General features: G+C 34.6%; 1 protein-coding gene across 1 annotated transcript in view; it reads left to right on the forward strand.

Moving 5' to 3' along the window:
- The first annotated feature begins 210 nt into the window (after positions 1 to 210).
- The window catches only part of LOC133634282 (neuropeptide FF receptor 2-like), a 184,614-nt gene continuing 172,685 nt past the window's right edge, over positions 211 to 12,139 (forward strand). The window contains exons 1-2 of the mRNA XM_062027408.1: positions 211 to 263; positions 6,699 to 6,781. The gene's annotated coding sequence lies outside the window, so the exon portion shown is untranslated. The remainder of the gene's footprint in view (positions 264 to 6,698; positions 6,782 to 12,139) is intronic.

Genomic DNA, 12,139 nt, shown 5'->3' on the forward strand with positions numbered 1-12,139 from the left:
AGAAAATAATCTACATGTGTTGAACATGCTTGTATTCGTTGTGTTGTATCATTCTCCTGCCTTCTCCTTGTTTGTAACGTCTGCATTTGTTGATTCCTACGGTCTGTTTCTTCAGTTGATTAGTCCTCGGCGAGGGGCGGACACACCTGCAACCAATTTCAAACTAAGAGTATTTAAACTCGTCACTGACAGCTGGGCCATGCCAGTCATTGTCTCCTGAACCTGTCTCTGGTTCATGCTCCTGCTTCACCTCACCAGTCCTGGTACGTTGTCTCTCCTGATTAATGCGAAGGGCTACCGGTTTGATACACACTTTAAATAAATTGCCAGAAATAGCCAATTTGTTCAATTTACCTTTAACTCTGTTATTAATAATTAATAATCCATCCATCCATCCATTTTCTACCACTTATTCCCTTCGGGGTCGCGGGGGGGCGCTATTTACACTTAATTGAACGGTTTAAAAGAGGAGAAAACACGAAAAAAATGACAATTAAAAATGAAACATAGTTTATCTTCAATTTCGACTCTTTAAAATTCAAAATTCAACCGAAAAAAAGAAGAGAGAAACTAGCTAATTCGAATCTTTTTGAAAAATTAAAAAAATAATTTATGGAACATCATTAGTAATTTTTCCTGATTAAGATTAATTTTAGAATTTTGATGACATGTTTTAAATAGGTTAAAATCCAATCTACACTTTGTTAGAATATAAAACAAATTGGACCAAGCTAGACAAATCATTATTTCTTCTAGATTTTCCAGAAACATTTTTTTTAAAAGAAATTCAAAAGACTTTGAAATAAGATTTAAATTTGATTTTCTAGATTTGCCAGAATAATTTTTTTTGAATTTTAATCATAATAAGTTTGAAGAAATATTTCACAAATATTCTTCGTCGAAAAAACAGAAGCTATAATGAAGAATTTAATTAAAATGTATTTATTATTCTTTACAATAAATAAAAATAAAAATTACTTGAACATTGATTTACATTGTCAGGAAAGAAGAGGAAGGAATTTAAAAGGTAAAAAGGTATATGTGTTTAAAAATCCTAAAATCATTTTTAAGGTTGTATTTTTTCTCTAAAATTGTCTTTCTGAAAGTTATAAGAAGCAAAGTAAAAAAAATAATGCATTTATTTAAACAAGTGAAGACCAAGTCTTTAAAATATTTTCTTGGATTTTCAAATTCTATTTGAGTTTTGTCTCTCTTAGAATTAAAAATGTCGGGCAAAGCGAGACCAGCTTGCTAGTAAATAAATAAAATTTAAAAAATAGAGGCTGCCATTTGAGCTATTTTTAGAACAGGCCAGCGGGCTACTCATCTGGTCCTTACGGGCTACCTGGTGCCCGCGGGCACCGTGTTGGTGACCCCTGTGTTACATCTTCTGGACTAATTAAATGTTTCCCTTTTTGTAAATTCTACCTCGCCTGCCGTCCCTGCATCCTGGGGTCAACACCGTGATCGATATCATAACCGTATTATCATTAAACACCTTTTTAACTTGTCAACAAAAACGTCTCTTTCATAAATAAATAAATATAAATTGTATATATAGGAATGAGGTAGATCTCCTCCACTTGGTCAATTGAAAAGTAAGCTCGCCTGCAAGGAAAAAAGTGTAGAATCTTATTTAGGAGTCACACAATAAAACGGGTGTCAAACGTACGGGCAAGTTTTGAGATGAGTTTACTAATAGGGATGTCCGAAAATGGCTTTTTTGCCGATATCCAATATTCCGATATTGTCCAACTCTTAATTACCGATACCGATATCAACCGATACCGATATATACAGTCGTGGAATTAACACATTATTATGCCTAATTTGGACAACCAGGTATGGTGAAGATAAGGTCCTTTTTAAAAATAATAATAAAATAAGATAAATAAATTGCAAACATTTTCTTGAATAAAAAGACATTAAAACAATATAAAAACAGTGACATAGAAACTAGTAATTAATGAAAATGAGTAAAATTAACTGTTAAAGGTTAGTACTATTAGTGGACCAGCACCACGCACAATCATGTGTGCTTACGGACTGTATCCCTTGCAGACTGTATTGATACATATTGCAGAATAGCAGAATATTAATAACAGAAAGAAACAACCCTTTTGTGTGAATGAGTGTGAATGGGGGAGGGAGTTTTTTTGGGTTGGTGCAGTAATTGTAAGTGTATCTTGTGTTTTTTATGTTGATTTAATTTTTTTTTAAAAAGATACCGGTAATAAAAAAAAAATCGATACCGATAATTTCCGATATTACATTTTAAAGCATTTATCGGCCGATATCGGCCTGCGGATATTCTCGGCCGATAAACATCTCTATTTGCTAAGTGTATAAATGAGCCGTAATTTTTTGAATGAGAGAAAACGCTGTTCTAAACGTGTCCACTAGATGTCGCAATAGCAATTATTTTACAGATGTCGGAAAATATCGGCCGATAAATGCTTTAAAATGTAATATCGGAAATAATCGATATCGGTTTCAAGAAGTAAAATTAATTACTTTTTAAAAACGCCGCTGTACGGAGCGGTACATATCCGGTAAAACACGGACGTAGTCTAGTATACTCTGGACTGAAGCTGTGTGCCTTCATTGTTTTTGTAGCTGTTGTTTTGAGGCATGTTTAAAAAAAAAAAAGAAAAATAATGCACTTTGTAAAAGTCAAGTATAGTATTTCCCATAGTTGTAGTGGGTATCAGGATTATCTCAGGGAGAGCATGTCCCAAATTCCAAGCTGCTGTTTTGAGGCATGTTAAAAAAAATAATGCACTTTGTGACTTCAATAATAAATATGGCAGTGCCATGTTGGCATTTTTTTCCATAACTTGAGTTGAAGTTGTTCTCTTATTTTGGAAAACCTTGTTTTTGATTGATTGATTGAAACTTGTATTAGTAGATTGCACAATACAGTACATATTCCGTACAATTGACCACTAAATGGTAACACCCCAATAAGTTTTTCAACTTGTTTAAGTCGGGGTCCACGTTAATCAATTCATGGTAAAGTTACATTGTTTAATGCATCCAGCGAGGCATCACAACAAAATTAGGCTCAATAATGTGTTAATTCCACGACTGTATGTATCGGTATCGGTTGATATCGGAATCGGTAATTAAGAGTTGGACAATATCGGAAAATCGGATATCGGCAAAAAAGCCATTATCGGACATCTCTAAAAATTAGGCATAATAATGTGTTAATTGCACGACTGTATATATCTGTATCGGTTGATATCGGAATCGGTAATTAAGAGTTGGACAATATCGGGATATCGGCAAAAAAGCCATTATCGGACATCTCTAAAAATTAGGCATAATAATGTGTTAATTCCACGACTGTATATATCGGTATCGGTTGATATCGGAATCGGTAGTTAAGAGTTGGACAATATCGGAATATCGGATATCGGCAAAAAAGACATTATCGGACATCTCTAAAAATTAGGGATAATGTGTTAATTTCACGACTGTATATATCGGTATCGGTTGATATTGGAATCGGTAATTAAGAGTTGGACAATATCGGATATCGGCAAAAAAGCTATTATCGGACATCTTTAAAAATTAGGCATAATAATGTGTTAATTCCACGACTGTATATATCGGTATCGGTTGATATCGCAATCGGTAATTAAGAGTTGGACAATATCGGAATATTGGATATGGGCAAAAAAGCCATTATCGGACATCTCTAAAAATTAGGGATAATAATGTGTTAATTCCACGACTGTATATATCGGTATCGGTTGATATCGGAATCGGTAATTAAGAGTTGGAAAATATCGGATATTGGCAAAAAAGCCATTATCGGACATCTCTAAAAATTAGGCATAATAATGTGTTGATTCCACGATTGTATATATCTGTATCAGTTGATATCGGAATTGGTAATTAAGAGTTGGACAATATCGGAATATCGGATATCGACAAAAAAGCCATTATCGGACATCTCTAATAATTAGGCATAATAATGTGTTAATTCCACGATTGTATATATCGGTATCGGTTGATATCGGAATCGGTAATTAAGAGTTGGACAATATCTGATATCGGCAAAAAATCCATTATCGGACATCTCTAAAAACTAGGCATAATAATGTGTTAATTCCACGACTGTATATATCGGTATCTGTTATCGGAATCGGTAATTAAGAGTTGGACAATATCGTAATATCGGATATCGGCAAAAAAGCCATTATCGGACATCTCTAAAAATTAGGCATAATAATGTGTTAATTCCACGACTGTATATATCGTTTTCGGTTGATATCGGAATCGGTAATTAAGAGTTGAACAATATCGGCATATCGGCAAAAAAGCCATTATCGGACATCTCTAAAAATTAGGCATAATAATGTGTTAATTCCATGATTGTATGTATCGGTATCAGTTGATATCGGAATCGGTAATTAAGAGTTGGACAATATCGGAATATGGGAAATAGGCAAAAAAGCCATTATCGGACATCTCTAAAAATTAGGCATAATAATGTGTTAATTCCACGACTGTATATATCGGTATCGGTTGATATCGGAATCTGTAATTAAGATATGGACAATATCAGAAAATCGGATATCGGCAAAAAAGCCATTATCGGACATTTCTAAAAATTAGGCATAATAATGTGTTAATTCCACGACTGTATATATCGTTTTCGGTTGATATCGGAATCGGTAATTAAGAGTTGAACAATATCGGCATATCGGCAAAAAAGCCATTATCGGACATCTCTAAAAATTAGGCATAATAATGTGTTAATTCCACGATTGTATGTATCGGTATCAGTTGATATCGGAATCGGTAATTAAGAGTTGGACAATATCGGAATATGGGAAATAGGCAAAAAAGCCATTATCGGACATCTCTAAAAGTTAGGCATAATAATGTGTTATTTCCACGACTGTATATATCGGTATCGGTTGATATCGGAATCGGTAATTAAGAGTTGGAAAATATCGGATATTGGCAAAAAAGCCATTATCGAACATCTCTAAAAATTAGGCATAATAATGTGTTAATTCCACGATTGTATATATCTATATCAGTTTATATCGGAATTGGTAATTAAGAGTTGGACAATATCGGAATATCGGATATCGACAAAAAAGCCATTATCGGACATCTCTAATAATTAGGCATAATAATGTTTTAATTCCACGACTGTATATATCGGTATCGGTTGATATCGGAATCGGTAATTAAGAGTTGGACAATATCTGATATCGGCAAAAAAGCCATTATCGGACATTTCTAAAAATTAGGCATAATAATGTGTTAATTCCACGATTCTATATATCGGTATCTGTTGATATCGGAATCGGTAATTAAGAGTTGGACAATATCGTAATATCGGATATCGGCAAAAAAGCCATTATCGGACGTTTCTAAAAATTAGGCATAATAATGTGTTAATTCCACGACTGTATATATCGTTTTCGGTTGATATCGGAATCGGTAATTAAGAGTTGAACAATATCGGCATATCGGCAAAAAAGCCATTATCGGACATCTCTAAAAATTAGGCATAATAATGTGTTAATTCCACGATTGTATGTATCGGTATCAGTTGATATCGGAATCGGTAATTAAGAGTTGGACAATATCGGAATATGGGAAATAGGCAAAAAAGCCATTATCGGACATCTCTAAAAATTAGGCATAATAATGTGTTAATTCCACGACTGTATATATCGGTATCGGTTGATATCGGAATCGGTAATTAAGAGTTGGACAATATCAGAATATCGGATATCGGCAAAAAAGCCATTATCGGACATCTCTAAAAATTAGGCTGATCTAAAATGAGTTGGACACTGTGGGTGGTAGCGTGGCCTGCGGACCTGCAGCGAAGCGGGGTGTGCCAGGGCCGGCTTCGAGATCAGCGGCAGGTGCGTAGATGACACAGCTGGGAGTGTTTGTCTGATCACCTGTCGCTCTGTTGAAGGCAGCAGTCGGGAAGGAGAGGCGGTGGTTGATGGTGGAGCACGAGCGTGAGCGAGAAAAATAGAAAAACAAAACTCTGCTCAAAACCCTGAACGCAGCTGTCATGTCCGTGGTTGGTGGTCCAAAGAACCCGGAGGAGCAAGACCTCCACAATTTGACAAACACTCTAAGCTGTGTCTTCGAAGCCGGTCCTGGCACACCCCGCTTCGCTGCAGGTCCGCGGGCCACGCCCCCCCCCCCACAAACACCCTTGCAATAAAACCTCTGCCTTGTTTTTAATTAATACATAAGCCTGCCACGCTACTGTGACTTCAACGTGGGTCATTATCAAAGTTTGAGAACCACTATTATGTAAATCATTGAGCATGTGTCAACTGATGATGGGACTTTTGAGAGAGCTCGTGTTGCTAGAATGTTCCACGGATCACTTTCCGGTGCATAAGCTCGTGGAAACATGAGCAACAGTTGTTGTGTTGTTGCAAACTACACTCGCCTCTTGCCAGACAGGACAGATGCTCCAGATGACTGACGTGTTGCACACACACACACACACACACACACACACACACACACACACACACACACACACACACACACACACACACACACACACACTTGTTTGCTTCCATCCTGCAGGGACAACAGCTGCGTGCACTTTATGTTTAAAATTGTCGTCTTTTGTGCGAGAAAGCCTGCATGAAAACGACGTTTCTTTTCATGGCCCGCTCGCTTCTTTTGTGCAGACTGAGGGGCCGCCCTCATACGCAAGTCCTCCGGTCCTGGTTCCGTCCGTCCAGCCATGTGCCGCAGGACTCCAGGGTGCAAGGTCAGCGTTTTCCATGCGCCTCTATTTGGGATTTTCCCCCTTCTGTTTCCTGTCAGTGGCGTGCACACACACACACACACACACACACACACACACACACACACACAAACAAGCTAAGTCCTGAATGAAACGATTTAGTTTTCTTCTAAGAAACGACGGAGGAACAAAGGAAGCCTCTTTACTTTTCTGACGGAATGATGGTGGGGGGTGGGGGGGTCGGGTGCTCCACAATGTGTGTCTTATTAGAAATGTCCTTCAAACAGGACAAGTACACAATGCATCTGTATGTAAACAACTGAAGTGAGGTTTCAGTAAAAACCTGTGCAGTGCATGATGGGTATCATGCTATTTTCACCAGGAGTATTTAACCGTGTGTACGTTGCACACTAAAAAAATGCTGGGTTGTTTTCATAACCCAATTTATGAGTTGCGAGTGTTGGGGGTACATTTTGGAGTTATTTTTTAGGAAGAACCACCCATTTTGGGGGCTATAAGGCTATTATTTTAACTCCCTTTCTGGGTTTTCCCAATACATTGAGTTAGCATAACTCAACTTTTGGGTTAAATAATTCAACCCAATAGTTGGGTTGGGAACAACCCAACATTAAGTTATCATAACTCAACTTTTTGGTTAAAGTAATTAAACGCAAAAAGTTGGGTTGAAAAAAGTAACCCAAAATGTTGAGTTAAAATAACTCGAATAAGGGGTTCATCCTTTTCTGAACCAGCAGTTGGGTTAAAATTGGGTTATTTTTAAGTTATTTTTGGGGTTATAAGGCTATTATTTTAATTCAATTTCTGGGTTTGCAAAACTATAAACCATTTTTGTGTTTTTCAATGAGTAAAACATTTTTGGGTAAAAGGCTTTTTTTTAAAAATTTTTAATTAAAAAGGTACTTTTTTCTTGAAGGGAATTTTATCAAGGATTAATTTCATTAATTATTTACAATCACACATCTTATGTAAATGAAAATATTTGAGCATGCTGTATAGAACTACTATGACCATACATGGCAATTCTTGTAAAACAAAATAATAATAAAATAAAAAAATGTCAATGGTTTTGAGTATATTTTAATGGAATATAAATCATTTTGATCAGTACTTGTGAAGGAGTAGGACAAACCAGCAGTAAAATGTATATTTTTTAACCAACTATTGGGTCAAGGAGTGCTAAATTGCGCAACCCAACAGTTGGGTTTGGAATAACCCAACATTGTAGTGAGCATAACTCATCTTTTGTGTTAAATAAATTCAACCCAATAGTTGGGTTAAGAATCAACCAAAATTGAGTTAATATAACTCAACTTTTGGGTTAAAAAATTCAACCCATTAGTTTGGTTGTGAATAACCCAACATTAAGTTACCATAACTCAACTTTTTGGTTAAAATAATTAAACGCAAAAGTTGGGTTGAAAAAATTAACCCAAAATGTTGAGTTAAAATAACTCAAATAAGGGGCTCGTCCTTTTCTGTACCAGCAGTTGGGGTAAAATTGGGTTATTTTTTAACCAGAATTTTTTGTGTGTGTATACACTAAAAAATGCTGGGTTATTTTCATAACCCAATTTATGAGTTGCGAGTGTTGGGGGTACATTTTGGAGTTATTTTTTAGGAAGAACCACCCATTTTGGGGGCTATAAGGCTATTATTTTAACTCCCTTTCTGGGTTTTCCCAATACATTGAGTTAGCATAATTCAACTTTTGGGTTAAATAATTCAACCCAATAGTTGGGTTGGGAATAACCCAACATTAAGTTATCATAACTCAACTTTTTGGTTAAAGTAATTAAACGCAAAAAGTTGGGTTGAAAAAAGTAACCCAAAATGTTGTGTTAAAATAACTCTAATAAGGGGTTCATCCTTTTCTGAACCAGCAGTTGGGTTAAAATTGGGTTATTTTTAAGTTATTTTTGGGGTTATAAGGCTATTATTTTAACTCAATTTCTGGGTTTGCAAAACTATGAATCATTTTTGTGTTTTTCAATGAGTAAAACATTTTTGGATAAAAGGCTTTTTTTTTTTTTTAAATTTTAATTAAAAAGGTACTTTTTTCTTGAAGGGAATTTTATTAAGGATTAATTACATTAATTATTTACAATCACACATCTTATGTAAATGAACATATTTGAGCATGCTGTATAGAACTACTATGACCATACATGGCAATTCTTGTAAAACAAACAAACAAAAAAAAAAAAAATGTCAATGGTTTTGAGTATATTTTAATGGAATATAAATCATTTTGATCAGTACTTGTGAAGGAGTAGGACAAACCAGCAGTAAAATGTATACTTTTTAACCAACTATTGGGTCAAGGAGTGCTAAATTGCGCAACCCAACAGTTGGGTTTGGAATAACCCAACATTGTAGTGAGCATAACTCATCTTTTGGGTTAAATAAATTCAACCCAATAGTTGGGTTAAGAATCAACCAACATTGAGTTAATATAACTCAACTTTTGGGTTAAAAAATTCAACCCATTAGTTTGGTTGTGAATAACCCAACATTAAGTTATCATAACTCAACTTTTTGGTTAAAGTAATTAAACGCAAAAAGTTGGGTTGAAAAAAGTAACCCAAAATGTTGAGTTAAAATAACTCAAATAAGGGGCTCGTCCTTTTCTGTACCAGCAGTTGGGGTAAAATTGGGTTATTTTTTAACCAGAATTTTTTGTGTGTGTATACACTAAAAAATGCTGGGTTATTTTGATAACCCAATTTATGAGTTGCGAGTGTTGGAGTAAATTTTGGAGTTATTTTTATGAAGAGCAATCCATTTTGGGGGTTATAAGGCTATTATTTTAACTCAATTTCTGGGTTTTCAAAACTATGAACCATTGTTGGGTTGTTTTTCAATGAGTAACGCATTTTTGGGTAAAAGGCTTTTTTAAAATTTTTTATTAAAAAGGTACTTTTTTTCTATTGTATTTATATCAAATAAATTCAACCCAATAGTTGGGTTATGAATCAACCAACATTGAGTTAGCATAACTCAACTTTTGGGTTAAATGATTCAACCCAATAGTTGGGTTGGGAATAACACAACATTAAGTTATCGTAACTCAACTTTTTGGTTAAATAATTAAACGCAAAAGTTGGGTTGAAAATATTTACCCAAAATGTTGAGTTAAAATAACTCTAAGGGGTTCGCCCTTTTCTGAACCAGCAGTTGGGTTAAAATGTAGTTATTTTAAATAACCCAATTCATGAGTTGTGAGTGTGGGGTTAAATTTTGGAGTTATTTTTAGGAAGAGCAATCCATTTTGGGGGTTATAAGGCTATTATTTTAACTCCCTTTCTGGGTTTTCCCAATACATTGAGTTAGCATAACTCAACTTTTGGGTTCAATAATTCAACGCAAAAGTTGGGTTGAAAAAACTAACCCAAAATGTTGAGTTAAAATAACTCAAATAAGGGGTTCATCCTTTTCTGTACCAGCAATTGGGGTAAAATTGGGTTATTTTTTAACCAGAATTTTTTTAGTGTGTACACACTACAAAATGGGTTATTTTGATAACCCAATTTATGAGTTGCGAGTGTTGGGTTAAATTTTGGACTTATTTTTAGGAAGAGTAATCCATTTTGGGGGCTATAAGGCTATTATTTTAAATACATTTCTCGGTTTTCCCAATACTTGAGTTATTATAACTCAACTTTTTGGTTAAATAATTCAACGCAAAAGCTGGGTTGAAACAATTAACCCAAAATGTTGAGTTAAAATAACTCATAAGAGGTTCGTCCTTTTCTAAACCAGTATTTGGGTTATTTTTTAACCAACCATTTTTTAGTGTGTACACACTAAAAAAAATGCTGGGTTATTTTTGATAACCCAATTTATGAGTTGCGAGTGTTGGGTTAAATTTTGGACTTATTTTTAGGAAGAGCAATCCATTTTGGGGGTTATAAGGCTATTATTTTAACTCCCTTTCTGGGTTTTCCCAATACATTGAGTTAGCATAACTCAACTTTTGGGTTCAATAATTCAACGCAAAAGTTGGGTTGAAAAAACTAACCCAAAATGTTGAGTTAAAATAACTCAAATAAGGGGTTCATCCTTTTCTGTACCAGCAGTTGGGGTAAAATTGGGTTATTTTTTAACCAGAATTTTTTTAGTGTGTACACACTACAAAATGCTGGGTTATTTTGATAACCCAATTTATGAGTTGCGAGTGTTGGGTTAAATTTTGGACTTATTTTTAGGAAGAGTAATCCATTTTGGGGGCTATAAGGCTATTATTTTAAATACATTTCTCGGTTTTCCCAATACATTGAGTTAGCATAACTCAACTTTTTGGTTAAATAATTAAACGCAAAAGTTGGGTTGAAACAATTAACCCAAAATGTTGAGTTAAAATAACTCAAATAAGAGGTTCGTCCTTTTCTAAACCAGTATTTGGGTTATTTTTTAACCAACCATTTTTTAGTGTGTACACACTAAAAAAATGCTGGGTTATTTTTGATAACCCAATTCATGAGTTGCGAGTGTTGGGTTAAATTTTGGACTTATTTTTAGGAAGAGCAATCCATTTTGGGGGTTATAAGGCTATTATTTTAACTCCCTTTCTGGGTTTTCCCAATACATTGAGTTAGCATAACTCGACTTTTGGGTTCAATAATTCAATGCAAAAGTTGGGTTGAAAAAGTTAACCCAAAATGTTGAGTTAAAATAACTCAAATGAGTTGGGGTAAATTTGGGTTATTTTTTAATCAGAATTTTTTTGGTTTATAAGGTTATTATTTTAACAAATTTTCTGGGTTTTCAAAACTATGAACCATTTTTGGGTTGTTTTTCAATGAGTAACGCATTTTTGGGTAAAAGGCTTTTTTTTTTTTTTTTTTTAACTAAAAAGGTACTTTTTTCTTGAAGGGAATTTTATTAAGGATTAATCTCATTAATTATTTACAATCACACATACACTACCGTTCAAAAGTTTGGGGTCACATTGAAATGTCCTTATTTTTGAAGGAAAAGCACTGTACTTTTCAATGAAGATAACTTAAAACTAGTCTTAACTTTAAAAAAATACACTTTATACATTGCTAATGTGGTAAATGACTATTCTAGCTGCAAATGTCTGGTTTTTGGTTTGATTGATTGATTGAGACTTTTATTAGTAGGTTGCACAGTGAAGTACATATTCCGTACAATTGACCACTAAATGGTAACACCCGAATAAGTTTTTCAACTTGTTTAAGTCGGGGTCCACTTAAATTGATTCATGATACAGATATATACTATCATATATACTATCATCATAATACAGTCATCACACAAGATAATCACATTGAATTATTTACATTATTTACAATCAGGAGTGTGGAGGGGGGGTGGGGTGGGGGGGGGGGGGGTGGGATA

The sequence above is a fragment of the Entelurus aequoreus genome, linkage group LG18 (genome assembly GCF_033978785.1).
Source record: "Entelurus aequoreus isolate RoL-2023_Sb linkage group LG18, RoL_Eaeq_v1.1, whole genome shotgun sequence".
Taxonomy (NCBI): domain Eukaryota; kingdom Metazoa; phylum Chordata; class Actinopteri; order Syngnathiformes; family Syngnathidae; genus Entelurus; species Entelurus aequoreus.